Below are 6,000 nucleotides of genomic sequence, written 5' to 3'. Positions count from 1 at the left end.
GAAGGAGGAGGTGGTCCTGAATGCTTTGATGTCTCAAATCAGTGCTTCTCATACTTTTCTGGATCGGGGCCCAATTGAAAGACTTTGCGGACCACCCATGACAAGGGGCCAGATGGGTGGGCCGTGTGCATTTACAGAGCCTGTTTAGTTCAATGATCAATCAATCGATTGTGGTTCACGACTCAAGATATATATATATTTTTTTTAGCATTGTATACATTTTAAAACAAACAAACAATAAAAAAAAAAAATATATATATATATATATATAAGTCGTGAAAATAGCCGATCTACAAGCACACAACTGTAGATCTGATATCTGCTATTTTCTTTGGGTCCCGGGCAAACATCGCAGTCTTTTGGGTCTCGACCTGAAAAGTTTGGTGGTCTAAAATATTCAGGATGACACATCTCTGATAACTTAGAGATGCTGTGAAAAAGAGAGCCGAGGCAAGCGACCTTACAACACAGTGCAGCTCTATTTTTACACTCTGAGTGAAATTAACACAGTGCTGGGGCTCTGGCAATCCATCTGGTTCATTATTACTGCATCATTAGTACTCTATCTCCACTTCTGTCATGCTTTTACAGTCAAATCCTCTGCCTTCATTTGACTCTGAGCCTTCTAACGCGCCTTCTCATGCAAGCGCATGCAATGTTATGACGCGTGTTACCGCACACACAACTGCACACGCACAGACATACATAAGTGCCCGTCCTCGACATGAATACAGACACACTTACACCGCCCACGCAGCCCTCAGAGGTGGTGAATGGTGAATGGTGAGTCATAAGTGGAAATGTTCATGACAAACACAGCAGGCAATAACGCCTTACGCATACGCCACATAGCATATGCCACACACACACATGTGATTTAACTGACCATTAAAACCATTCCACACAGCACATGCATAACTTTCACAGGCTTCACAATTCACAGGCATATGTGTACTGTATCTGGTAAATGGTGCATTTTACAACATTCACCCATCCACAATCACAAACACATTCACACAAACGGAGGTGGCGGAGGAAACCCATGCAAGCACATCCTGCTCATCTGGAGCGGTTAGGGATGTGTCTTGCTCACGGTCACTTTGACACACGGCCAGGAGGAGTGGGGGATTGAGCCGGGAATGTTCTGATTCAAAGATGACCACTCCACCTCCTGAGCCACTGCCGTCCCACCCATTTGTGGGAAAATCCCGTTTGGCCGGTGTAGCGATAGGGCGGTGTAGCGACGGCGAAGTGGACTAACAACGGCGAAGTGGACTAACAGGGGCAAATGTACGAACGGGCTCTCCTACCGTACTGATGAGCAATACAATGGTTATATGTCACAGTTATTGTCCACGACATTGCAAGCGGCGCAAAGGCCAGCGGACCTTGAGCGGGCCAGGGCCGCGCAAGGCCTGGGCAAGCGCACGATAAACGCATGAATGGGATGAAGATCGCTTGCTTTACAGTCTGTTACACCGCCTTATCGCTACACCGCCCTATCGCTACACCGGCCAAACGGGACTAGCCCCCATATTGTTTGCAAGGAGCTAAATCGGCTGAGGTTTTGGACAAGGTTGGACGCCCCCTCGCGGCTTGCGAGCAACTTTAGTTCAGTGTTGTTTAAGTGTAGCAATATTTTCAAGACTTTATTAGACGTTTGCATGGGTAAACAGTTTTATGACGGTACACTTCAATGGTACAAGATCAACTAAAAGATACGTCAAAAAGCGTTTGTGCTTGTTTTGTTTCAATTTGGGTCGTTTGTAACATAGAATGACAGACAAATAAAATGCAGCAAATTTTGTATTTTGTGTGTAGCAACATTTTCATAAAATACCAAAGAAGTGTTTTTTTGTGTGTGTTTCTTTACACGTCGCCCACTTCCACAGTGCTTTCTGTGGAGACGTGCTTTTAACATAGAATGACAGACAAATAAAACAGGAGAAAGGGGGGGAAATACCAACGCAGTGACTCGCTGACTCGGGGGGGCGTCGACCTTGTCCAAAACCTCAGCCGATTTAGCTCCTCACATATTGTTTGCATGCCCAAAACATATTTGAAATGCATTCGTATAAAGGTATCTCCCAGGTCAAGCGCACGTTTTCATTTAACATCACTGTTTTCTTTGTACAATTTCATATTCTATCCATATTTAAACAAGCCTATTCTACCGTAGTGCATTCCTTGAATACATAATGTACTCCCACAATAGACACAGAAATCTCCTGTTGCACGGTGAACTAGTGTGGACGGACGCCACACTAGGAGTCCTTGATGTGTGCAGGAGAGTGATGATGAGCTTAATGCAGTCTGCTTGCGTCCTGGACGTGACCGCCACATTAATATAACACTAATAGCACCTTGTTTCTGCTGCATGCTAATCACCTCTGTCCTCGCTCACGCTCCCACTGTCTCCTCCCCTTCATCTGTTGACAGGGGCGTCACAAGGGGGGGGGGGGGAGTGGGACTGAGTTACTAGGGCCCAAGGTGGAGAGGCCCTAGTAACTTTAGCTATTGAAAAATAGCAGATATACAAGCCCACAGCGCGGCACCGAGTGCCGCGCTGCGAGCTTGTCGATCTGCTATTTTTGAAAAGTCGTGAAAATGTGTGCAAATCTTTGAATATATGTATTTTTTAATTGAACATTTGTAACTCAAATTTTGCTTCTGGGAGGGTCCCTGGAACGAAATATTTTGAGATGGGGGTCCGTGGCCAAATACATCACATCTTGGGGGTCCTTCACATGAAAAAGTTTGAGCACCACTGACATGGAAACATAGGTTTCTTGCACAGCAGATCTACAAGCTCGCAGCGCGGCACCGAGTGCCGCGCTGTGAGCTTGTATATCTGCTATTTTTCAATAGTTAACATTCATGGGGGGCCCGCAGTGAATCCTTGTACCCAGGGCCCAGAATTTGGTGTGACGCCCATGTCTGTTGAACTCACTTTCTCTGTCTGTCTGTCTGTCTGTCTGTCTGTCTGTCTGTCTGTCTGTCTGTCTGTCTACACAGTGTTAATTTAAGAGGTGAGAGACTCGGCGAGGCCTCAAAAGGTCCTAAACAGCCCCCCACTCCCCCCTCTCCCCACCCTGACCATATAAACAAGGTCACTTCAAAGCAGCGCCGTGCCCCGTGTGCCAACATAGGACCACGGGGAGAGGAGGGGCCGCTGCATGCGCTGAAAAGGAACGAGAGAGGGCAGAGTGTGGGGTGGGCCTGGGGGGGGGGTGGAGGGTTATTTAATGGCCTAATAATATGTTTGGCTGCATTGGCAGTTGTGAAAAGAATGAGAGTGGGGGGTCACAGCTTTGAGGGGGAGTTGAGGGGGGCGTGACAACGTGTCAGGGCTGCTTACTTACGCGGTTCGGGGGGAAGAGAGCTAGTAGGGAGGCCTTGTTTTTCCGGGCTAAACGCTGTAAATAACATCAGTGCGGGTGCAGCTAAATGGAAATCGATGCAATTACCCTATTAGCATGAGCCTGAACTCTCTCTCCCCCCCCCCCCCCTCTGCCCTCTCTCTCTCTCTCCCTCTCCCCTAATCTAAAGTAATCTGGTCTATATTTATCCCTCTATATCTCATGCTGAATGCTTGTGGAAGTGCCGACCAGGCACAACAGAAACACAATACTTAATTAACACAATAACAGTGGGCCTAACCTCTCATCTTCTCTCTGTGATCCTCACTGCGCTGACGAGCCTAATGATAGAGTTGTGCTCTCTCCATAGATGCCTCCCCCACATCCCCACGTGTGTAGTGTACCCATGAATACCTATCAATTGCAGATTATGTTGTTAAGTGGTATTTCATATTTGGATAAATAATTGGTTTGGCTATCCCCCCGTCATCCCTGTAGCCATCTGTTTGAGGGTGGGCGAGAGAAGCCGGATGCGTGCGTGCGTGCGTGCGTTTGTGTGCGTGTGCATGCATGCGTGAGTGTGTTGGGGTGAGGTTGATGGAAAACATGCAGGGAATCATGGACTGACAGGGCGGAGAGAATCAAGTCTCCTGAGCTTTAGCTTTACACTACACATAGATCAGAGTATTCTTACAATTTCTGTTCTGTTTACGATTGAAGTTATTTATGGTATGGTACGACCTAGGCTGTGTCATGGCTTTCTTTGCTGTCGCGTCGCGTGTGCGTTCAAATTGAGTTTAGTATGTGAACGTTCACAGCTTGTCCGTATGTATGTATGTATGTATCTCGGTCTATAACGCCTGACACTGTGGTTCTATGGGTGTCTTACTAGTTATAAGATAAGATACATCTCTCTGCCTGTATCTCTTCCATTTCTTTCTCAGAGTTAAATGGACGCTGGGGGTTTTATTGTGCACCTGCTGTAGAGTAAAATAACCATGTGTCTGCCTGCGGTGTTCGCTCTCTTTCTCTATCCCTCTCTCTCCATGTTCCTCTCTACTCTACTATTAGTGGGGAAAAGGGAAAAGGAGTGCCCCCCTCCGCCCCCTCTCTCTCTCTTTTTCGTTCCCCATCTCCTCCTCTATCTATCTATCTGTCCGGGAGTAAAATAGCTGTTCAGATGCCTGAGTGGGCTCCTGTAATGAGGAGAACAGACGGTGCTGCTTCATCTCTATGATCAGAGTGAGGTGAGAACATTTTGGTTCTAATTATCCGCTGAAATATCGTCCATAAAGGCGCAGCTCACAGCTGACTGCTGACTGCTGCTGCTGCCTGCTTCCTGGAGAAAGGCGGACCGCAAGGGACTGTGTGTGTTGTGTGTGTGTGTGTGTGCACTAGGGATGGGACGATATGACAATTTCATATCACGATTGTTGTGACAAAAGAAATCGCGAATTACGATATTATCGTGATGATCAAAAGCCATTATCCTGGTGTGGAACATTTGCCAAAAAAACAGCAGATCTACAAGCTCACAACGAGTCACAAGTTGTGAACTTGTAGATCGGCTATTTTTTGACAAAGACATTTGTTAGAGTGAAAAAAAAGACTGTATCAAGTACGTATATTAACACATCGGATGCCCACGTGGTGTCTACAAGTCAATTTCTTTGATGTCGCTGGAGGCCCACGACGCGTTTGACGCGTTGTACAGTAAACTATACTGTACTGTAGCTACTGCACTTGGCTACCGCGGTGATGAAACAAACTCCATTTCCCAACATGCAGCACGCAATTACGTCACCCGGACGCGCTGTGTGTCTCGTTGACTTCCTGTTTAGCGGCTGCACAAAAATGCTGTTTTCTCCGGATTCTCTTCCTTTTTTAATTTTTTTCTCAAAACGGCAGCCTCTTCTACATGCCGTAACACAAACACTGTGGCTTAGAAATGATAAAAAACGGTCCTGACTGAAAGAAAAGATTTTCGCGAAATAAACAGGACATACTCGGATTACATTTACTCGGATTACTTTTCTCGCCAGTACTCTCGCCGGTAGGTAAAATTACGCGTTTGACGCGTTGCCATGGGCACCAGCAAATTAAGACATCAAAACCACGTGGGCGTCCGATGTGTTAAGTACTGTTTACCAATTATAGAAGGTTTAAGTTGTACCGGATATGCAGCTCAGCAAATAAAAGGTGAATTGATCCCAGTGCATGACGGAGGACGATATCACGATAAATGAAATCTCCACGATACGATTATCGTGAGTGTTTTTTATCACGATATACGATAATATTGTGTATCGTCCCATCCCTAGTGTGCACGTGTGCGTGTGGTGCGTGCATGTGTTCGTGCGTGTTTGCGGACATGATTTGTGTTCATGGCATATTTCTGGTGTGTCGCGTGGGTGTGCCTGAGGCTGTGCGCGACCTTGCGTTTGGACTCTTGTGCGTTTTTTGTTCCTTCGCGACCAAAACTGTTGTGTTTTGACAGGTGAGGGGTGGCCTTGTGAGTGTTCACAACGACAGCGAACAATTAGCAGCCGGCAGCGTGGCTAATAGAGTGTACATTGTTAATTATGTCGCTGTGGAGAGGTGGAGAGGTGGAATACATTTGAATAATGAAATGAATGATATT

This window comes from Nannobrachium achirus, assembly GCF_963921795.1.
Source record: "Nannobrachium achirus genome assembly, chromosome: 7".
Taxonomy (NCBI): domain Eukaryota; kingdom Metazoa; phylum Chordata; class Actinopteri; order Myctophiformes; family Myctophidae; genus Nannobrachium; species Nannobrachium achirus.
This window is presented reverse-complemented; position numbering follows the sequence as displayed.